Source organism: Podarcis vaucheri (assembly GCF_965113315.1).
Source record: "Podarcis vaucheri genome assembly, chromosome: 7".
NCBI classification, from domain to species: Eukaryota; Metazoa; Chordata; class Lepidosauria; order Squamata; family Lacertidae; genus Podarcis; species Podarcis vaucheri.
Window position 1 is genome coordinate 37014108 of NC_138765.1, and position 24410 is coordinate 37038517.

General features: G+C 45.8%; 1 long non-coding RNA gene across 1 annotated transcript in view; it reads left to right on the top strand.

The window, feature by feature from the left end:
• Nucleotides 1-6025: 6025 nt before the first annotated feature.
• Nucleotides 6026-24410, top strand: part of LOC309538033 — a 34054-nt gene continuing 15669 nt past the window's right edge. The window contains exon 1 of the long non-coding RNA XR_014222090.1: nucleotides 6026-6139. This is a non-coding gene — a long non-coding RNA (uncharacterized lncRNA). The remainder of the gene's footprint in view (nucleotides 6140-24410) is intronic.

The window sequence follows — 24410 nt, forward strand, 5'->3', positions numbered from 1 at the left end:
AGACACAAAGCAGGCAGAAAGGCAAAGTGCCCCTTGTAATCAGAGTCAATTCAAAAAGCCCTCCAGGGTCCCCTTCTGGGAGCGCAGGGCTGACAACTTGTCAGCTGATTGATGATCCAAGGGGCTAATTAGAGCCAGGGGGGTGGGGTGGTAAATTAGCTGGGCCAGCCAGTAGGTGGCAGCATCGGACCACTTTCTCCGGACCCCAAGCGGCATCTTTTGCTCCTGACGTACCTCGCAAGGCCCCCGAGACCACAGCCAGAGAGACGCAGAGAGGCATCGGCTTCTGTTTATGGAGCATCCATCCTGATTTGCTTTCACAGAGCTTGCATGGAGGGGACCATGTCTGGCCTTTGTCAAGCATTTGCATTCCACTTCCTGATTTGTTTGCAGGCTGTTTATTTTATTCTTCAAGGAGCTCAAGGTGGTGATACATAGTTCTCTTCCTTCCCATTTTATCTCCACAACAACCCTGTGAGGCAGCAACTGACCCAAGGTTACCCCTTCAGCTTTATGGGTAATGGAGATTCGAACCCTGTCTTCCCAGGTCCTAGTTTGACATGCTGACCACTACCCCACACTGTCTCTCAATAAGGTTATGCTTCCCCATGTTAATTGTTCATTCATTCCACACTTTTTCTTAACTGCAAAAAGTGTGGGTAGTACCCAACTAAGTCCCACTCTTAGGACCAACATTGTGCTCTCTGCTTTTTTAAAAATGGATTTGCTGTGCCAGAGTGACCAAATGCTTTAATTCACTTTAATTGTGCAACCCTAAATTTTCAGTATGCAGCTAAATCCCTCCCCTCCAAAAACAGACACCCAGCAACATATTAAGGAAATATTAGTCAACGAATCTTGTGAGTTGTAAATCAATTCATTGATTGTTTGTTTGTGTCTGCACATATCTGCACAGAAAGAACACAAGTTCTGAAATATAAAAAAAACACTTTTTTTTGGTTTTACGAGAATACACACACATGTTTTAAGAGACAGAACCTCTGAATAAAGTGTCCAATATACTCAAAGAGTCCCCCCTCAAGGGATATTTCTTAATTTTGGAAGGGTGAAGGATTGGTTTTCTGGAGTGTGTGTCCGCTATGTGTGCACCTTAAAATTTGTGTAAAAGAGAGAGGCATTGAAAAGTGTGTGATGAGCAAATGATGAATGGGAAGGTGCAGAAATAGATGAATACTCATTGTCTGAGAACTGCCCTGCAAATAAATCAGAATGAATGGTCCCTAAAGCTTTGTCCAAGCTAACCAGGATGAGTGTTCAAAAAACTAGAGGGTGGCCAAGTGTGCCCTCTACAGCTGCCCTCCTCCTGTTCCTTCTGCCATCACCCTGCTGTGGTAGGAGGGTCAGAAGGGTCTGCAATGGGTTGGTTTATTTCTAGGAAAACCCTTTCTTCTCTGCCCTTCTGTTGCCATGCAGGCGTAGGGATATTTGTGTGTGTGTGTGTGTGTTTAGCTTCTCAGTCTGCTCAGCCAGCCAGCCTGGGCACTGCACAGTATGAGTGGTTTTTCTCTGGTTTGGCTGTCACGTCGCTCGCAGGAGGAGGTGATGTTTATTACCTTGATTCCAGTCCCAGCCCAGTGGGACAAGCATTTCAGGTTCAGTGACCCATTCTTCTATTTCTCTCTCTCCGCCTCCCCACATGTCCTTCCCGGTTTCATTCCTCAGTGACAGAGTTGACGCTGGCGCCCTCCACGTGCTAGTAGCAGGGCAGAAAGGGATTCTGGGAAATACAGAAGAGGACCTGGGATTGGCTCAAACATGTTTGCATCCCTGTACCATACAATTGCGACTGATTAATCCAGAGGGAGTATCATGAATCACACTGCGACTCATGGGACGGGGCACCAGCTTTGGCCCCCACCCCAGCCCCTTCTGCTCAAGCAGATGTTGCAGGTCCACAAATCAATATTTGCAAAAAGTACCTTGTCTATGCTGTTTGCTTATTTAATGCATCTATACCTTTCCTTTCCATAAAAAAGAACGCCCAAGGTGGCTAACAACAATAAAATCCGCAATAAAAACACACACCACAGCAACCAATTCACAAACAAGTAAGCAATACGAAGATAAAATCATATAAGAGCAGATAAAAATGGCAGCTTGTTAAAAAGCATAATTAAAAGAGAAATACAGAATAAAACACCAAGCAGCAGAGCTGAACAAAGCAGTCCATCAGGCCAAACACCTGTGTAAATAAAAAAGGGCTTTGCCTGTCAGCATCAGTGAGCCTTGGAAAGAAGGTCCAGATTCAACTCCTTTAAATGCAAAGAGCAGCAGGCTGCCTCTGGTCCAGGAATCACGGAGCCAAGAGCCAGCCTTCTGGGGAGGAGGGTGCCTCTTCCAGGATGGTGCTGGAAGCCTCCTCCATCACCTGCTCTGAATGACCCTCCCCTCTCTTTCCACAGGCAAGAACACATTGATAACCTTTCCCTGACTTTCCTTCCCCCACAGACAGACCCAATTGCTGCCCTGTTGATGACTTCTCAGGCTGCGGAGGTAAATGTCTCTCTGCAAGGTGCCCAGAGATGGAATTAATCCTGCAAGGACTTAGGCTGGAAGGTCAGCCTCTACCTGGCAGCTTTGGGCAAGCTCACAATTAGGCAAGGGAAGCAGCCGCAGGGGCTGGCAGCCTTTATCCATCTTGAGTTCCCCCGCTGTTCTCCCAACACTTTCCCTGTTTTGTTTTGAAACAAAATTGCAGTTTAATCCCTCCCGCTTTGAATGGCAGGGAAGAGTTTCACTGACCTTCCTCCTCCTATCCCCCAGCTGCACTTTGTGGGTTCCAATGAACAAGGACGCCTCAATTTTTCACCATTTGGTCCTTCGGCAAAGGAAACACCAGCAAGTGACAGGAAGGCAGCATTGTCTGTCTGCTGACCCTCTGAAGTGGAGATCTGAATTTCAGGGCTGTTTTGTGTGTTAGATAATTTTGTTGTTGTTGTTTTAATTCAAGTGCACAAGCTTTTTTTTTAGCCAAAGGCCATGACAAACTTGTACCAGGCAATAGTATTAATGAAATAATACAGAACATGCAGAGACAAAGTATATATGAACAAAGTAAAGTAATATTCTGCACCAAGGATGGGCAGTGCCTGCTGGAAGTGCAACAGCAGGGATCATCCAGTTTGTAATTTAAGGGTTAATTCTAAAGTCAACTAGGCAAGAGTAGGGTAGGCAGAGGGGCATGATGTTTGCTGGAGTAGCATGTGCCCTGAACGGGTGTGCAAATCTGAGGAAGTTTGACCCTGTTTGGTTGAATGTTTTCCTGCTGTGCATAAGGCTTGAAGCAAGAAAGATAAAGGCCACATCCTCACCTTCATTTTAAAGCCCTATTATGCCACTCTTAACAGCCATGGATTTCCTCATTAGGAGACACCTGTTCCCCCTCTCAGAGCTACAGTTCCCAGCGAGGTTCAACAATTAGCCCACCTTTCAAAGGAACTCTGGGAACTGCAGCTTTAAAAAGTAATGATTCTGTACCCACTAGAAACATACTGGCCCTGGAGTTTTGCAGCCATAAGGACTAGGAGCTTGCTTAAAATAGATTCTGAGGTTCTTGCTTATGTTCTGTGCCTGCATAGAATTGCAGCTGTCCCTGTCTGTTATATCAGATCTACCTGCCTAAAATTCACCTTCCCCTCCTAGGAGATAATTCTTTGAGTGTCACTACATGGTCCTTTTGCCTGATTGCAGTATTTGGCTCACACAAGGATGATTTGAGGTGTCTTTTATTCTAGAAACACGTTCAAGAATTCATATCTGTGAGAGGTCTAATGGAGAGGAATGTGGTTTGTTTTGTTTTGTTTTGTTTTGTTTACCTCTTTCATAAAAGTAGGTCCTGAGATCACTGAATGAAAGTACCAGACTGGTGAAAGTACCTCTCAGTATAATAAGAAAGTTATGTAGCAGCAAGATGTTGCGATTCTCAATAGCTTAGATGGCTTTAGAAAAGGACCAGAGAAGCTCACGGAGGAGAGCTCTAGCAACACTGCTTTCTTTTTCTTTTCCTTTTTTCTTTTTGCCTCATGACTTTTTATTTTTATTTTTTTATTGAATTTTGTTGCATACACAAACAATTAAAACAAAACTTACAGTCATCAAACAGATTAAGTGAATAAAAAAGAATCAAAAATTAATAAAGAAAAGTAAAAGTAAAATTATAATTATAATTATATAAAATTATAATATAGAAGAAGAAGAAAAGAAAGGAGTCTACAACACTTCTTAGGCTGCCACCTTCCATGCCCTTACCTAGGATTAGGTCTCATTGAACTCACTTACCTCCACACTTATCCACACTTACCTCTCCTCCGCTCTTTTCAGGCATGGCCTGTGCTTTAAAGCTCTATGTTCGAGTGCCTCTGTTTTTGCTCTAGAGTTTTCCCTGTGGAAACCCACTCTTTAAAGCTCAATCAGAGCAAATGGCAATCCATGGGAAACCCAAACTGATTGAGGGCTAAAGAGAGGATTTTTGCAGGGAAAGCTCTGGGGCAAAAACACACACTCAGGTATGGAGCTTTTAAGTGTGGACCAGTGCCTGGAAAGAGTGGGGTAAAAGGTGAGTGTGAATAAGCCCTTAGTGGGCAGGCACCCTTCTGAGTACACCTGTGTATGACTGCACTGTCAGCCGTGGGGTTGGCCAATCATGGGATACCACAGTGGTTCCCAAAGTGGGTTGTATGGCCCCCCTTAGGCGGATGAGATTACATGAGGATGTGCTCAGAGGCAAGAGGATGGCAGGAGGCATTATGGATGTGTAAATGACTGTCAGGCTTCCAAAAGCTGGTATCAGTGGATGAAGTTCATCAGTTTTGTTGAATTAATCAAACTGCATAGTTTTAATTGGATTTTGAATAAACGTGCATGGTGGCGCTGTGGGTTAAACCACAGAGCCTAGGACTTGCTGATCAGAAGGTCGGCAGTTCAAATCTGCGCGACGGGGTGAGCTCCCGTTGCTCGGTCCCTGCTCCTGCCAACCTAACAGTTCGAAAGCACGTCAAAGTGCAAGTAGATAAATAGGTACCGCTCCAGCAGGAAGGTAAACAGCGTTTCCGTGCGCTGCTCTGGTTTGCCAGAAGTGGCTTAGTCATGCTGGCCAAATGACCCGGAAGCTGTACACCGGCTCCCCCGGCCAATAAAGCGAGATGAGTGCCACAACCCCAGAGTCAGCCACGACTGGACCTAATGGTCAGGGGTCCCTTTACCTTTACCTGTGACATGTACAGCACCTTGAGCTCCTTGGAATGAATGGTGGAATAGCAAAGAAAGAAAGAAAGAAAGAAAGAAAGAAAGAAAGAAAGAAAGAATAAATGTGCCTCGGGGTGATTTGGGGAAAGACAGAATGAGAAGAAAGGTTTAAGCACCTTTCCTCCCCACCTGCTCCTGACTTAAAGCTTCTTTTCATAAAAGGAAGAGGAGAAGAAGAGGGGAGAAGAGATGCAAAACTCTAGACAAAGTGTCGTTTGCCCTCCCCCCCCCCGCACAAAGCGGAAACAGAGTTTGATTTGCATCCCTCATATATATTCTAATCAGCTTCCCTGTATGATTCCATATGGCAGCCAAGTTCAGAATGGAGCCGTACCTCTCGGTTGGGAAGGTGCCAGCCGGTGATGGATCAAAAATGCAGGCGCATATTCACCTCCAGGCAGCAGGTAGGTGCTGTTAATTCTCATGTGAGATATAAAAAAAGACAGTGCTGCATTACTGAGCATGCTGTAAGTTACAATTTTAGACTGCCCACCCCTGGGAATAAGGGAGGATGGAGCCATTTGGAAGGACTCCCCTGCTGTGCTGGAGATCTCTGGGAACATCTGCCTGGGTGAACCGCCCTGGTGGTCATCTTTCATTGACTTTGCATCTGTTCCTTTTGTTGGCACTGATTCATGGAAGACGGGAGAAGCTTGTTTTCTGCTGCTGCAGAGGGGAGGACATGAAGCAATGGATTCAAAAGACAAGAAAGGAGATTCTGTCTAAACCTCACGAAGAACTTTCCGATGGTAAGAGCTGATCGGCAGAGGCTCCCTTGGGAAGTGGTGGACTCTCCTTCATTGGAGGTTTTTAAGGCGAGGTTAGATGGCCATCTGTCTGGAATTCTTGAGCTGTGATTCCTGAATCCCCCAGGGTAGGACTAAATGTCCCCTGAGCTCCCTGCCAACTCTAAATTTCTATGATTCCACCCTTCTGGGACTTGCGCTCCGGCAGGCTAAGCTGAGTGAGGCTGGGAGGCTGAGCTGCATTTGCCCAGAATCGCCCTTTTAGGGTGAAGGTCTTGCAGGCCAGAGGGACTGGGAAGAACAGGCATACCCACCCCCTCCACAGCACCCCTCTTTCTAGAGATGAAGGAACAAGGAATAGGTACCAATTATTTCCTGCTGCATATTCCCCACTCTGCTGGGAAGAAACTGTACTGAAGTTTTCTCTTGAATTCCCCACCCCCTAAAAAAAGAAATAAGGAGGAGGAACAGATTAAATGAAGTTCAAGAGAAGAGCAATAATTTTAATCAGAGGAGAACAACTGGGGGGGGGGGGCTGTGCAAGTGAAGCACACTTTCCCCGTGCATTATATTCCACCAATTAATTATTTAGTTACATGCTGTCTGTTATGATGAGAGATAATTAGAGGTAATTAGCTGAAAGAAAAATTAAAGGTGGGGAAAACTGCCAGTTGGTTATGAAAGGAGAGGCTCTTTAGATGACTTCGAAGATCTCAATGTTTGGCTTTTGGGGATATTTATTCCCCTTAAAAGAGGCTACCCAATGGGGCTTGGTTGATGATGATGAAGCTCCTTCAGGATTAACCTGAGAAGCTGTTCGCCTTTCCATAGAAGACAGTCTTCTAGAAACATTTTCCCGACTCCCAACCTCTAGGCACAATTCTCCTTTTTTAAAAAAAAATCTTTTTATTAATTTTCATAAGCAAACAGAAAAACAAAACAACCGTACATAAAAAAGAGAAAAAAGGAAACAAAAACAAGAACAAGAACAAGAACAAACAACAGAAAACCTAAACGGACCAAAAAAGAAACACACGAATTGACTTCCCTCCATCTCGGTTTTGGATTATATAAGATTGTAATTCCATTCTGCAGTTTTCATTTTATATCATCTATGCATCGCAAGAATTATGTTAAACCTACTGTGATTTTTAGATTTCTAGAATTTGTTTCCATATATGTTATAAATTTGGTCCAATCGTCATTAAACTTTGTATCTTTTTGCTGTCTGATATTCTGCGTCATTTTTGCCAATTCTAAGTATTCAGTTAGTTTAATTTGCCAATCTTTAACGGTTGGGATATTAGGGGTTTTCCAATTTTGTGCTAGTAGAATCCTAGCAGCTACAGTTGCATATTGAAACATTATGTAGTCTTCTTTTTTAATCTCGTCTCCGATCATACCTAGGAGGAAGGCTTCGGGGTTTTTAACAAAGGTGTATTTAAGTATCTTTTTCAATTCATTGTATATGGCTTCCCAATTTTTTTTTATTTCTTCACACTTCCACCACATATGATAGAAACTGCCTTCTTTGGATTTACACTTCCAACACCTATTATCCCTGGTCTTATACATTTTTTCTAATTTCACGGGGGTGATGTACCAATGGTACATCATCTTTTCCATATTTTCTCTAAGGGTGGTGCAGGCAGTAAATTTTATACCTTTATTCCATAGCCTCATCCAATTATCATAATCCAAATTATATCCAAAGTCTATTGCCCATTTTATCATAACTTCCTTGACCTCCTCATCCTTAGTATCCCATTCTAGTAACAGGTTATACATTTTGGATAGAAGTTTGGTTTTACTTTCTATAATCTCTACCTGGAACCTAGATTTTGTCTCATTCATCCCAGTTTTTTTGTCTTCTTTCCTTAAGGCATTAATTTGATGGTACTGCAGCCAGCCTGTTAGTTTGTCTTTTAGCTCTTCGTAGGGTCTGATTTTCCATCCATTTTCAGATCTTTCCAGGAGGTCTTCATAGGGCCATCTCTCACCTTCTATATTCGTTTTTTTATGGTTAAGATATCAACGGGCGATAACCACCAAGGGGTATTTTTTCCCAACAATTTCCTATTCTTTTCCCACACCTCTAACAAGGATCATCTGATGATATGATTTGAGAAGCCTTTATGCACCTTATTCTGCCAGAGATAGGCGTGCCAACCGAATCTTAAATCGAAGCCTTCTAAATACAACAGATCTGTGTTTTTTAAGACAATCCATTCTCTGAGCCAACAAAGGCATGAGGCTTCATAATACAACCTCAAATTTGGGACTGCAAATCCTCCTCTATCTTTTCTGTCCGTTAACAATTTAAATCTAATTCTCGGTCTTTTACCTTGCCATATAAATTTGGAGAGAATTTTTTGCCAGTTTTTGAATATAGAATTTCCTCTAATCACCGGGACATTTTGAAATAAAAATAGAAGTTTCAGCAGTATACACATCTTAATTGCTGCCATTCTACCTGACCAAGAGAGTTTTATCCTATTCCAAATATCTAGTTCCTTTTGAATTTCTTTCCAGGTGTTAATGTAATTAGGCACAATTCTCCAAGAAGTCCCACCTTCTTCTTGAATGACTCCTGGTGGATCTTCCAGATGCCCCAAATTTGTTAATTAAGAGCACCAGAAGATCCTGGCTGCTGGATCAGTCCAAAGGAGCATGTTATCCCGGTGGTCGACCAGTTGCCCATGGGAAGCTTGAAAGCAGAACCTGAGCACAGCTGCACACTTCTCACTTGCATCTGGAATTCAGGTGTATACCACCTCTGACACTTGAGGTGGAGCACTGTCATGAGGGCTTGCAGCTTTAGTAGAATCTGCCAGGAAATTTGGTGAGAGTCATAGAAACGGAGAGTTGGAAGGGACCCAAAGCGCCATCTAGTCTAGTGCAATGCGGGAATCACAGCTAAAGAATCCCTCACAGATGGCCACCCAACCTCTGCTGAAAAACTTCCAATGAAGGAAAGTCCACCATCTTCCAAGGGAGCTCGCTCCACTGTTGAACAGCTCTGACCATCAGAAAATTCTTCCTAATGTTTAGTCAAAACCTCCTTTCTTGCCATTTGAATCCGTTGATTCGAGTTTCTGCCCTGCAGAAAACAAGCTTGCTCCGCCTTTCATTTGCAAGCTGCTCTGTCTCTGCCTCACCTGCAGCCCTGATTTTTTGGGAGAGGCTAAACCTGGAGATGCGGATGCGGGTGGTGCTGTGGGTTAAACCACAGAGCCTAGGGCTTGCCGATCAGAAGGTCAGCGGTTCGAATCCCTGCAATGGGGTGAGCTCCCGTTGTTTGGTCCCTGCTCCTGCCAACCTAGCAGTTCAAAAGCACGTCAAAGTGCAAGTAGATAAATAGGTACCGCTCCGGTGGGAAGGTAAATGCCGTTTCCGTGTGCTGCTCTGGTTCGCCAGAAGTGGCTTAGTCATGCTGGCCACATGACCTGGAAGCTGTCTGTGGACAAACGCCGGCTCCCTCGGCCTATAGAGCAAGATGAGCGCTGCAACCCCAGAGTCGGTCACGACTGGAACTAATGGTCAGGGGTCCCTTTACCTTTTTAAACCTGGAGAGCTTCTTTTACTGTGAGCTCCTCGGTAACAGGAAGTGGAAATTCACATGGGATAAATGAAAGGGTGTAGAACAAGAGATATCTTCCCCCTTTCCCCATGTGGCATTCCCACCAGGATCCTCAATGTCTCCCATTCCTCTGCTAAAAGAGAGAGAGAGAGGGAGAAAAAGCCACAACTGCAAGGATAATGGATCTGCCATGTGCTTGTAGATACAATTGATATATGTAGAAAATATCAACTGCCACTGAGAGAGGGGCTGCAGAGGCCAACTCCATTAAATCTGCCGGAATTGGTACATTTGACACACAAAAATGGTTGTAACTCAAAGGCACCGCATGAATAACACAGCCTTTCAAGCCGGGGCCCACCAGTGAAATATACGGCGGCCGCCTCACCTCCAGCCCCGCCACGCAATCCGAAATCAATGCCTGCTGTTAGCTGGAGGATGGGAAGAGCCGCCCAGGAGAACATCAAGGCGGAATCCGTCTCCCCTTTAAACAAAGCTCAGAGGCTGCCCAGCACCCCCTGGGAAGCTCCCGCCTCTGGAAAGCAAACGGCAGCCCTCCCCACCAGAAGCCTTTTGAACTTGCCATTGATTCCTCCTCCCCAGCCACGGCTGCACATCATTAAAAATAATCGAAACGCCAGCCTGCACAAAAGGCCCAGTGGATTTTCATACTGTGGCTAAGTGGCGGCTCCTGTGGAGTTGTGCTCTGGGTGGGCAGGAGGGAGGGAGCCTGGGTTTCCCGAAAGGGAGCTCAATTAATGGTCGGCAATAGACACCCCCACTCCCTCCCACCCAAAAAAGACACCCCCACTCCCTCCCACCCACTCCATTCAGGGCCTCTTGCCAGTATGCCCAGGACTATAACATAGACCCTTCCTCTCCTTTCCAGACAGAGATTTCCCCAGCCCACAACAAAATGCTTCTAGGAAGGCTTGCCGCCCATTCTCCTTACTTGTGTACATCTCAGAAGAGGAGGAAAAGATTCCTGCATTGCTAGGGGTTGGATTAGATGACCCTTGGGATCCCTTCCAACTCTACAGTTCTATGAAAAGTGTGTTTATTGTTTATTTATTTAAGGCATTTCAATCCCACTTTTTTCTCTAAGGAGCTCCAAGGACCTACATGATAGTGTGGCAGCCAAAATGTTGTGCCAGCATGGTGTAGTGGTTAAGAGTGGTGGACTTGTAATCTGGTGAACCGGGTTCGCATCCCCGCTCCTCCACATGCAGCTGCTGGGTGACCTTGGGCCAGTCACACTTCTCTGAAGTCTCTCAGCCTCACTCACCTCACAGAGTGTTTGTTGTGGGGGAGGAAGAGAAAGGAGATTGTTAGCCGCTTTGAGACTCCTTAAGGGGAGTGAAAGGTGGGATATCAAGTCCAAATTCCTCCTCCTCCTCCTCCTCCTCTTCTTTTGTTTTTTTGGTTGTATAATCTCTTTGACCTGAGATTTTGCTTGCACTTGGAAGTAACACCCTTGAAATAAAGGAGGTCCCCCCTCCTGGTTGTCCACCCCCCCCCAAACAACCATGACTGGTTTGCTTACCATCACTGGGATGTTGTTTCTTAATATACAGAAACCATCTTTCCCCTGTCCTTTGACATCTGGGGTATGTGTACTTATAGGACTCACACTATTCCTGTGATTTGCTGTAGCTGTTTTTAACACTGAATTAAAAATGGTTACAAATGCACCTTTGGACCTGTCAGTGAAGGGCGGGGAATAGGTTTAATAGTGACAACAATAATGATGCAATTGTGTGTGTGTGTGTGTATGTGTGTGTGCATTGGACATGCGCCGCTTGGGAAATGATCAGCTCGTTAAGTGCACTTTAACGAGACCTTTCCAAAATTAGCAGTTTTGGACACAGTCTGCAAGTGGCAATTTGTCAATGGGATAAGAAGGTGGGAGGTGCACCCTGATTAAGGTTGTTGGATTGGGGTCATGTCCCCCCCACCCCCACCCCCAGCATTAGCTATTATGCTCTGAGTAGCAAAGGAGCATTGCTCTAATCCAGTCATTACAAGGGTTCTTAAAAAGAGATTACAGGATTTAGTTTTGTCAATGGATTTCATAGCTGCTCAACCTAATTGGGACGCGCTCTCTGGGTAAGAGCCTTATTGTCTTTGAAAGCGGTTTAACTCCTCTTGCGCCGATGCGCTGTTATGGAGCCAAAGGGGAACAGACAAGCCTAGAATCAGGGAAGTTGAAGCACAGCTGATGCGTCTCTCATAACCGTGTTTTTCTCCCTCTCTCATAACAGTAGAACTTGTGGATGTTCAGTGAAGCTGAATGTTGGAAGATCAGGACAGAGGAAAAACAAGTCATTTGAGCAGCACATAGTTAAACTATGGAATTCCCTCCAGCAGGAGGCAGCGATGGCTTTAAAAGAGGACAGGACAAATTAATGGAGGAGAGGACTATTGATGGCTCCTGCCATGTTGGCTATGCTCTGCCTCCACAGTTGGAGAGAGCAGTGCTTCTGAGTACCAGTTGCTAGAAGCCACAGGAGGACTTGTGTTCAAATCCTGCTTGCATGTTTCCCACTGGGGCATCTGGTTGGCCACTGTGAGAGGAGGACGCTGGAGTAGATGGGCCATGGGCCTCATCCAGCAGGCTCTCCTCATGTTCATCATCCCACTTGCGGAGAGTCTTGGTGCAAGACAATCAGGCCCAAGTCCAGAGCATCAGGTTTTGAGGGATCTCTCCTAGGCAAGAGGCTGTCAGAGGGCAGCTGCTCCATTTTGATCCCAGACAAACACAGCAGTGTTCTTGAGATGGAACAATGGGCCTTTCCATAGAGCCAGATGCAAAGTATTTGAATGGGTATGGTGGGTGGAGTTCTAAGGTATAGGCAGCTACATTTCCTGGCAGTTGCGCTTGATCCAGATATTTATGTCCCCAGGCCAGGAAAGATGGCTGCTGGAATGAAGGGTGCTTTCCTTAGCAGTCTCTCAGCACTCTCTCAGCACTGAGAAGTGCCAGACCTCAAGCCTCTAGATGCCAGCCAGGCCCAGAGACAAGCCTACAAGCTGTGTTTCCTACATTGCTGAGGGTTGGACTAGATGACTCTTCCAACTCTGCAATTCCACCTGAAACACGTTAAATGCATTCACACACATTTAATGCCCCCTCTAGTTGGGCTCTCAATCTATGTGCAGAGTTGTGGGCACAGCCCCAAAGAACACTTGCATTATTTTTGTTAAAAAGGCAAGTTTCTAGTCCTCAAGCTGGGGACTGTGAGGAAGGAAGAAGGTAACAGGCAATCTATAGGCTAGTTGACGGTTTATTCACGCGAGCTGCTTACTCTCTCGTGGGCGAGCTGCCTGCAAGGAACCCACAGTACAGTTCTTTCTTCTGAGAGAGAATTCTGTTCGATGTCACACCTTCTGTCCACTGGTATGTCCCGTCCATCATATTCATTGCCCGCCTTCCTTCTTATAGCCAGGCACCAAATGTATATCCATCTTGCAAAATGCTTTTGTCAGAAGACCCGGAAAATGCATTAAGAAGGGAGAGCGAATGGAATTGGTGAGGGTCAGGCTGAGATAAAGAAACACTAGACTTTTATTAACCATAGAGGGGAGTTAAGGTCTGAGACTTATCCCGTCCGCTTATTATTATGGGTTTTGTATTCTCTAAAGAGCAGAGAAAATGGCATCCTTCCAGGAAAGGAGCCAGAGCAGAAAATGCCTGCCTGCCTTCTGATTTAATCCCCCTCCCTTTAAATATTGATTCTTCTTTTTTAATCAAGGAGGGGAAAGAAAAAGAGAAAGGGGTGGGGGTGGAGAGGGGGGAGGAGGGGTGGGGAGGGGCCCTTGTCTCTGAAAAAGTATAAGCCAGCATAGAGGAAAGAGTTGAATTTCTAATCAAGGTGAAGTTAAATCTATCTGCGCTAGAGAGGAGCATTTGAGCTGTTTTCTCCTGGGTTCAAAAAGACAATCCGACAAAGTGGAAAGGAAGAGACCTTCGTCGCTGGGTGAGAAACAAGGCAATGAAATTAAAGCTTCTTCTGGGTGCCTAGAGCTTCTTGCCTGCTTTTGGCTCTGCTCAAGGCATTAGATTTTGGTTTATTAAAACAAACAAACAAACAAACAAACAAACAAACAAACAAACAAACAAACAAACACCCTTCTGTCTTGGCCAGAACTCAGTGGCAGGATTGATGGCTGGCATGCAGAACATACCAGGATTGGACCCCCTGGCAGCAGCTTCATGCAGGCAGGGCTGGGAAAGGCTCCCACCTGAAACTCTGCAAAGTCACGGCCAGTCAGAGCAGGAGACTAGTAGTAGCTTTCTATGCTGATAAATGTCACAAAAGCCCTTCTGGATCAGACTGAGAAGGTCCATCTGGCCCAGGATCCTGCTGCCAATGGGCAGCCATCAGATACCTCTGGGAAGCCCACAAGGAGGCCATGAGGACAGCTGCCATCTCCTGCCCTCCTTCCACCAAGTAGGATTGCATAAAGCCACCATGGGTAGAGGGATGCTTGCATTCATTCATTCCATTTATTTATTGCCCACCTTTTCTTCCAAATAGCGCAAGGTGGCATACATGATTCTCCCTTTCTGCATTTAATCCCCATAACAATCCTGTGAGGTTGGCTGGGCTGAGAAACTGTGACTGGCATCTAAGGCCACACTCAGTGAGCTTCATGGCTCAGTGGGGATTTGAATCCTGGTCTCTCTCAGGTCCTACTCTGACATGCTATAACCACTATATCACACCGGCACTCAAGGGCCTCAAAGTAAAAGAAAAAAAGACATTTGATGTCGGATAAAAATGGTGTATATTGTCTCCCTGCTTATTTAACTTATATGCAGAATTCATCATGCGAAAGACTGGACTGGATGAATCCCAAGCTGGAATTAAGATTGCCGGAAGAAATATCAACAACCTCAGATATGCAGATGACACAACCTTGATAGCAGAAAGTGAGGAGGAATTAAAGAACCTTTTAATGAGGGTGAAAGAGGAGAGCGCAAAATATGGTCTGAAGCTCAACATCAAAAAAACCGAAGATCATGGCCACTGGTCCCATCACCTTCTGGTAAATAGAAGGGGAAGAAATGGAGGCAGTGAGAGGTTCTACTTTCTTGGGCTCCATGATCACTGCAGATGGTCACAGCAGTCGCGAAATTAAAAGACGCCTGCTTCTTGGGAGAAAAGCAATGACAAACCTAGACAGCATCCTAAGAAGCAGAGACATTACATTGCCAACAAAGGTCCGTATAGTTAAAGCTATGGTTTTCCCAGTAGTGATGTATGGAAGTGAGAGCTAGACCATAAAGAAGGCTGATCGCCGAAGAATTGATGCTTTTGAATTATGGTGCTGGAGGAGACTCTTGAGAGTCCCATGGACTGCAAGAAGATCAAGCCTATCCATTCTGAAGGAAATCAGCCCTGAGTGCTCACTGGAAGGACAGATCCTGAAGCTGAGGCTCCAATACTTTGGCCACCTCATGAGAAGAGAAGACTCCCTGGAAAAGACCCTGATGTTGGGAAAGATGGAGGGCACAAGGAGAAGGGGACGACAGAGGATGTGATGGTGGGACAGTGTTCTCGAAGCTACCAGCATGAGTTTGACCAAGCTGCGGGAGGCAGTGGAAGACAGGAGTGCCTGGCATGCTCTGGTCCAGGGGGTCATGAAGAGTCGGACATGACTAAACGACTAAACAACAACAACAACAAAAATGGTGTGGCTGTTGATTTGTGTATCAGCCAGACATCATGTTTGCTTCCATGTTTCCCAAAGTGCCAGGAAGGTGGCATTTCACAAATGGCCTCATGGGGAGCTGTGTGCTTGCACAACTTTTGTTTGGGTCACTTCCAGACCACCTCTCTCTTTAGCATCCACCCTGAATTGTTTGCATGACGTTTGTGGGGAGGTTAGATGACGTTGCCAATTTATTGAGGATTCAGTCTGATTTGTTCCCGGGCAGGTCAGAGGTCGTTGTCTCAAGCAAGCCCTACCCCATAAATTCAAGTGCATGGATCTGTCTCGAGTGTAACTCTGCCAGCATGAAATGTCGTATACAGGAACCGTGGGGAACTGGATCCGGTCCGTAATATGGATTAATAAATCCCCCCACCCTAAGGACCACCTTTGACAGGTGGGTGCCACCTTAAGGAAGGCTCTTCAATGTATATTCACAAATCAAAACACTCTCCAGGTTATAAATATTTCGTGATTACTCTGAAGGCTACAGAGAGGGACCACTGGGGTCAAAACAGATTTTGGTGACATCTACATGTTTCAGGTACCATCATTGTGATAGCAATTGGGGGGGAATGCTGTGTTCTACTCCCCAGCAGTGAGGCAGGACCCAGAAGTGCACAGCCACCCTCCCCTCTATGAAGGGGCTTCTTTCCTTGCATTCTGGAGCTGTCTAATTTCCTGAGGGACAGACCTGCCTCCATTCCTCCCAATGGCTTCCTAAGCAACAAAAAACAGTAATCTTCTTAAGCAGTATCACTTTCCTCTCATATCAACTCCGGGGCTGTTCTACTCCCTCCTGATCTCTGTTTGATTGTTCCCTATGTTCAGACATAATGTAAAAAGTTTTTTTTTATTCTGCCAAACCTTTGGGGTATAAAAATCCCCACCAATATATATATATATCTTGCTGACTCTGCTGCTTGTTTTATTATGCTTCCTTGTATGTTTTTATTGATATTTTAAGTCAGGCTGTTTTTCTTGTAATTTATATTGTTATCATCCCCTCCCCTCCTCCATCACCGGCTGCTATTATGAGGGTGGGGTATAAACATATGGAAAGAAAGAAATTATACTCTTTCCATAACCTCACTATAGGGCACATTCCGCCCCTTGCAATGAAAGTCAAAAATACAACTACTGAAATTACTAGAATATATATCATTGGCTCCCGGTTGGCAGTACCACCCCTAGGGTGGAATTACCTAGTGGGGGCACCAAGAAGCAAGTGGGTGGCAGGGGACCATTGGAGGTGTAAATGAGTACCAGACTTTGAAAAGTTGACACCACTGGATCAAATTCACCATTCTCGTTAAATTAATTAAACAAAACAGTTTTAATTGGATTTTTAATAAATGTGCAACTAATTGCTACTCTTTTGAATTCTATCTACCTTAGTGGGTCATGCCAACTGCTATTCTGAATAATGCTTTTCATAGAGTAGAGGGTGAGGACTGAGGATGAGTTGATGGAAGCATGGGGGCAGTGGTCTGAAATAGTTTAGGATAGTGCATCACTTAATTGCTGCTGTTCATCTGTCCCTTGTAGAGAAGGAAGTTGCAGCTATTTGATCCCCTCCCCCAGTATTGGGAGAGGTGTGGGGTGCACCTGCCTTTGAAGATATCACTTTACCAGACTGTCAGGAGCAGCTGGTGCTCACACTGTTAGCCCAAGGGTCAGCTGCACAGGTGAGCCCAACAGGCCAGAAGAGGCTGGGCAGGGTGGCCCTGCTGAAGGAGGAGAGATGCTCGACCAGCTGGGGGAGAATGGCTTGGCAAGGTGGCATATTTAGAGGGGGTTCTAAGCAGGGAGGGAGCAAGGACAGTGAAGGAACAGCAGAGAAAAGTAAACGGCTAGGCTGTGGTCAAGCCACAGCACACTGACCTGTTAGGACACACACAGTTTGGGAGGAAGGCCAAGGCAGCAATGTTGGGGCTAGCCACTCCAGTCGAGAGTCAAGGAGGGAGGAAGGGTTAACTGATGGAAGGGAAAAACTACTTACACATCTGATGATGGAGGGGTCAATGGGGAAGCACCTCACCTGAATGAAGAGCTCCACAGTTGTCCTCTGAAGGCAAGGAAATCCCTGGGGCTCTGAAGAACCTTCAGAAGAAGGTGGAAGCCATTCACATGAACATTTCTGTCCAAGAGGACAGAAGAAGACACATCCATGCTGGAGTTGCCGGCTGCAACCCAGAGAGCTGGTCTTTCTCTCAGCACTACTGCAGGAGACAAACAGAGACAGGCCAAGGGATTGATGGGCAGGATAGCAGAAACCAGGATGGCCACATCTTTTGCAACCTCAAATCTTTAGGGGAATACACTATCTTTGGGTTGCAAGCTGGCAGGCATGGTCCACCAGGTGTATCCCATCTTTATCTGCAAATATAGCAAAATGGAAGAAGAATGAGAATAACAAACTGTAGCAGTTGTTGTTATTGGTTGTGTTCAAATGCAGAAAGGGCAGTAAGATCTTCAGATCATGAGATGATGGTGGATATTAGTCCTTCTAGTCATGCAGCACAAGTCATTTCACTCCCAGAAGCCACTTTTGTTGTCTATCTTCTCTGGAATGTAATTTAAGTGTGTGCGAACACCCGCATATATTGAGGATTTCTCCAAAATGAAGTTGATATGAGCAATAGTTACCAGAAAGAAATCACCACAGGTCACGTCAACATCCTTGGGTTTCTTTCGAGCAGTCCAACAGGGCATTGTCATTGGATACTTCAGAAGCATGCTGGCACAAAACACATTCTTGGGGAACTTCACTCTTTATGGTGGCACCCCCAAAATAGCCTTCCCTGGCTCCACTTCCTCTTCATGCTGGCTCTGCAGGCAGGCACTAAATCATTGCTGTTATTTCCATACTTCTTGCTCATCGTGAGTCAATATCGCCCGTTAGCCAAGAAGGCCCTGAGCAACAAGTGGATCCCTCTGCCGGCTCTTTCCTCTGTCAAGTGGATGCATTTGAGGCTCAGATACAGAATCTCATTAGTTTCCCCTCACTCGGCTGCTCTATTGATTTCTCCTCATCCTCTTCATTACTAGTCGCATCACAGTTTGGAAGCTGTTTGGAAAAATTTACAAATAGAGGGGGGGAAAGAAGAAAAGAAAAAGAGGAGGGGAAAAAAAATCCCTTCAGGAGGAGCAAGCCCATGACAGACATCAGCAAAAGCAGGGAAGAAAGTTCCCCAGCTGCTGACTCAAACTTCTCCGCTGTGACATGACTGAGGGAGATGATAGTTCATGGAGGTGGAAGGAACCCAGGCGCCATTTTGTTAGGTGAAGGACCAGTGCTTTCCCTCCCTAAAAAAATGTTTAGGGGTACTCTCATTTCCCTACTCATATTGAAATACCGTCCCTCAATGAGGCCAAACTTATTTTCACAAAATGTTTAGGGGTATGCGTACCCCTGCGTCCCCCCCAGAAAAAAGCACTGGGAAGGACCATAGCTCAATGGTAGGTAGAAGCATCTTCTTTGGATGCAGAAGACCACAGGTTCCACCCCCCATGAAATCTCTAGGTAGGGCTGAGAGAGAACCCTGACTGAAAGCCTGGAGAGCCCTTGTCAGTCTGGACAATACTGAGCTAAATGGGCCTATGGGTCTGACTTAGTGTTGGGCAGCTTCCAAGGTTCCTATTCCAGCCTTTGCCAATCTGATGGCCTTCAGATGTTTTGGGTTATGACAACTCCCCTCAGCCCTGGCCATACTGGTTGGCATACGTGCCAGCTCCTAGGGGCTGAGGCACTTTGAGCCCCCTATGGTGTTTTTTTGAGGAGCCCAATCCCCACTGCTGAGAAGGAGATCGGCTCCACCTCCTGGCTCCTCGTGACATTGCATGCATGACGTCAGGACTTCACATCGGGGCCCCTCAATCATTTTGAGAAGATGGCGCCTCTGCTGGCTGGTGCTGATGGGGATTTTAGAGGGTGCCAAGTTAACAAAGGATGATTTATTCCAACCCCCTGTCCCCCCCAACCCCCTGTAGAACATTCCTGTAGCTGTGTTGGGGTCTTGAACCAAGAGGTGGAGAAGGAGACACTACAAGGCAATCGGCCTTAGATTCTGAGGATAATGGAATAGCCACATCCTCAGAACATATAATGAGAAATGTATAATGGGAAACTCAGGTTGAAAGGCAAGAATGTTTACTTAGCTAGAAGCTGGAAAAGTGATATGAAAAGGGGCAGTTGGAGGCAAAGGCCACACAGAACTGTGTGTGTAGGCAGTGACACCTCACACCCCCAGGACATGCCCGAGGCACGTATGTGCACAAGGTATCCACGTGACCCTCCCCAGTTGCACGAGGCTTCCTCACCCGTGCCCCTGGCACATTGCAGGGATGGTGATGAGCATCCACCAAGGATTCAGGTGTCGGCCGGCTTGATTAGTTTCCCCCCTCAGATGAATTCACTCCCCATTTCCAATTACTTATTTCTTTTGTGCTTCCAGAAGGAAACTCTTCCACCCCACCAGAAGGCCTGACATTCATGAAATCACATGTCAGCTGCCTGGCGGCAAATGACACCTTGCGGGCCCCAGGCACCAACGAAATAAACTCTCCCCCAGTATTTAAAATAAATAAGAAAAGATGCTCGGCTCTGGGTAATTTTGCCTTGTCAGACGTAGAGTGACAAGCCGCACGATGCACTTTCCCCACAACCTCCCTCCCTTTTCTATGACAGGCAAAACTGAACTTTCCATCAAATGATGCTTAATGGAAGCAGTGTCTGAAGCCACGGACTTTCAGAACCATCCAGGGAAGAATTCAGGCCTAATGAGAGGATGTGCTAATGATAGGGATGGAGACAGAGGGATGCCTCCCTCTTTGGACAGTGGAGCACAGGACAGTCTGGTTTCAGAGATCCAAATATCACCTCCTAGACACACATGGTAGGATGTCCCTTTATTCTTTGGAGAAACATTGGAGGGTATGGAGTTATCTGACCCCCGAGCTGTCTGAAGGCAATTCTGCATTGGGAAGTTTTTAAAATGTCTAATGTTTTATTATGCTTTTATACATGTTGGAAGCCACCCAAAGTGGCTGGGGCAACCTAATAATAATAATAATAATAATAATAGCAAAATTATCATTATGGAATGGGATGTCCCTATTTTCAATGGAGAAATGTTGGAGTGTACATGCTCTGTAGCCTCTTCAAATACTTTTAAGTGCGAAGTGAAGGACACAAGGCAGGTGTTGGTCATCAGGTGAGCTGTGCATAAGCAAGCTGCCAGCTAGCTCTGCGAAGGCTCTTTTTATTAGCACAATATGCAAAACCAGTCAGCTACATTTTGGACGGTGCCCTTTACACATCTTCCAATCATGTGATCATGGGGTGATACAAAGTTATTTTGGCACCTGTTTCCACCGTGTCATTTTCCCCTTGAACAATGTTCCCCTTGAACAAAGGTCACAGACAGGGCGCTACTAAGAGAGCAAAGGTTAGATAGAGGGCATGATGTTCAGATAGCTGTGGCTTGTCTGTGGGCGGAAGTGTGCTCCACACCCGGCGATCATTCCTTCATGAGTGGCTGCAACTGTGATTATGCTTCTTACTCATTTGGATAGAGGTTTCTCTCTGTATATATAGGACACCTTTTTGCACAGTGGGAATGTTGCTGAGATAGCTCAGTCAAGCATGAGATTCTTAATCTCACGGTCATGGATTTGAGCTCCACATTGGGCAGAAGATCCCAGCACTGCAGGGGGTTGGGCTAGATGACCCTCGTGGTCCCTTCCAACTCTACAACTCTGTGATTCTATGTAGAAAGGTAAGACTCACATGTCCACCCACTCTTCACTTCTTGCCTCACCCACCACCGGCACGTGGCTCTTGGCATGTGGCCCAGAAGGGAAGATAGTCTGCAGGGACTGAAAAAGATTCATTGCAGTGGAAGAAGAGTTCCCCAGTCCTGCAAAGAGCAGAGCAGTTGGGGGTCCTCAATTCCGTTCCCTCCACAAAAGGCAGAATCTGCAACTGCACTACGGAAAAAGAAAAAAGGGCACGCAGAAGAACTCATAACTTCAGATAGTCCTGCAGCCTTGAAACTGTGAGCAAAATCTACACACATTTTGGCACCCATTACCTGAAATCAGGTTTTCCTGTCTGAATGGCAAGCTCTACATAGGCATCCTTCTGCTCCCTTTGATTGGAGGTGGTGTTAAGAGATCTCCCAAACAGACTCTGTGCGCAAGACCTTCCTACTCCACTGGATCAGCGCTGACCTTTCTCCAGTCCCAAATTTGTAATGTGGTAAACTAAGCTTGGCTAATGAGCTGCACTATAATCACACCCTCCTTGCATACTTCTAATTTGGTGAGCACTCTGAAGGCAAAGAACTTGTGTGGCAAGCTAAATACCAGAGAGTCTGACAGATTCAGTGAATCAGGGAAGCTAGGCAGAAGCATCACAGGGAAATGGGAGGTTGCATCTCTATCCTTTCAAGAGCTACAACCCATAGATTCATCCAAATGAGTTCTACTGTATATGCCCAAAGGGGCTTTAGATTTATCTGCTTCAAATAGCCCCCATGTGTAAGGGTGGGGGAGAAATTTGGTTTGGTTTACATTTCCAAATTCACCTAAGTCCTAAAAAGATCTTCACTGGCTCCCACTAAGTTTCCGAGCACAATTCATAGTGTTGGTGCTGACCTTTAAAACCCTAAACAGCATTGGCCCAGTATACCTGAAGGAGTGTCTCCACCCCCATCACTCAGCCCAGACACTGAGGTCCTCCTCTGAGGGTCTTCTGCTGGTTCCCTCACTGCAAGAAGCAAAGTTACAAGGAACCAGGCAGAGGGCCATCTCGGTAGTGGCACCCTCTCTGTGGAACGCCCTCCATTCAGATGTCAAGGAGACATCTGAAGGTAGCCCTCTATCGGGAGATTTTTAATGCTTTCTGTTTTTATTATGTTTTTAGATATGCTGTAAGCCACCCACCCAGAGTGGCTGGGGAAACCTAGCCAGATGGATGGGGCATACATAAAAATGATGATGATATTATTATTATTATTATTATTATTATTATTATTATTCACACTTCCTGCAACAATATACAAACCAAAATTTGGCTACTCTTTAAAAATGAGCACTGCTCCAAATTTTGCTTTTGTCTCCAAGCAAAAACTTTTCCACCACCACCTCTCTGATTGTTTCCACACTAATGCTCTTTGATGCAGCCTAGGCACTGCTTTTCTGCAGTGAGCTTGACAATGCTATTTTGACTTCTCCCACCTATGCAAGAGGTCCAGATTGTTGGCACCTGTCTGTCTCGAGAGACAATGGAGTGCATCTCCATTAAAACCGAGGTTCCATACAGCACTTAACATACCACTACAGGTATATTATCGAGCCATTGCCCTCCTTACGACCAAGACCCTTTTCCATTTGCAAAGGGGCCCTACTGACATTTAGTGAAAGCTTCCTGTTGGTAAGTTCAGCCCATTTCCCCTCCTATCGATAAGGGGAGGGGAGCTGCCAGTCCTCCTCCTGGGCAGCCTCTGAATTGCCTCTTGAGCTGCCTCTCAAAATTGCCCCAGTGTCAGTTCAGGGAGGGGGAGTGTTATGCCAAGGACAGACCTCTGGTTTTTTGAGACACTTCTGCACACACCCAAATGCTGCCCGCCATTGACATGATGAGCATTTTGTTTGTTGGGTCTAGGCTGCTTTCCTTGTTGTTCCACACAAATTTCTGGGGCTGGGCAAGCAAGTTTCAGCAGCCCTATATCACTGACAGCCTCATGGCTCCATGCGTGATATTGCTTATTACCATGTACATGCCCTATTAGCGGGGGAACAAATTAGATTAACCTAATGTAGTACATCATTATTTAACACCGTTTCAGTCCCTGCTGCTCAAAACCCAGCTTTTAATAATCCAGGAGCTGTGCTTGCCCTGCCAAGCTGATTCTCCGAGCTTGCAAACACTGGAGGCGGGGATCCCTAAGATTATTGTGCTGTTTTACTGAGTCTTATTGTGTTGTGAGAAAACAGGGCAAAGAGTCCAGGGTCTTCCTGAATCCCGAGATTATCCTGCGCTCCAGGTGCATGCAGGGAATGGGGAAGGGGGGGGGTGGCATTTCCCATAACTATCTGAATTCCCCACTGAGTAATTGCAAAATCCTCTGGTGCATCCAAGCCAAGTTGTAATGTTATTAACTTAGCCAGGCAGAAGCCAGCAGGGGAGGGGAGAGAAAAAGTAATCACGACTCTTTTCTCTAAAAATGGAGCCGAGGGATAATTGAGTTGAGCAGAACAGAAGTGCGGTGTTTCCGTTGCCTGAAAAAAGGCAACGATGATGAACAGAACTTACTGGTCTCTTCATATTGATTTATCTTTGGGCGACTCCAATAAATGAATTAACAGGAAGTTATCGAAAGGGGCACTGGTGGGCTTTTGAAACTTTCATAACTCCACATTCACAGCCTTTTCTCCAGCCCCAAAGATCTTGCAATATTGCAAAGTTTCCCAAACTTTCTCATGGAGAGAGCTCGCTCTTCTCCTCTGCAAGACACGATTACAGCAATGTAACATGTCTAATCCTCATGAACATTTCTATTTTTATTTTATCAGAAAAAAATGGCAAGGCTGCCATAAAAAAGACGGTTTTATAAGATAGGAGTAATCAAAACACTTAAGAAACAAACAGGAACAAGAATAACAATTTATACAGGGTGAAACCATTCAAGATTGTCTTGACATGTGGAACGACAACATCTTTATATGTAACATAATTTAGACTGCAGTCTACATCCACATTCCTGGAATGCAATGGGGCTTCCTTCTGGGTAGACATGTTTAGCATAGGATTACACTGTTAGTCCCTGTAACAAACAGTTGCTAAGTGGAAGCTTGAATCTTGCTCTCTGCAGTGCCCTGGCAGGCAGAGCCAGCCCACCCATGAGGTTGGATGAAGCGGCTGCCTTAGGTGGCATCTCCCAAGGGTCATCACTCCTGTTTCACCAGCCAGTTTTGCCACCAGCTTTGCCCTCCCATCAGGTGGTGTGGCAGGGCTTTGCACCAGCTTCTCTTAAAGGGAAGAGCTGATACAAAGCCCCACGGGCAGGCAGGAGGATGGCATTCAGAAAGGATCTCCT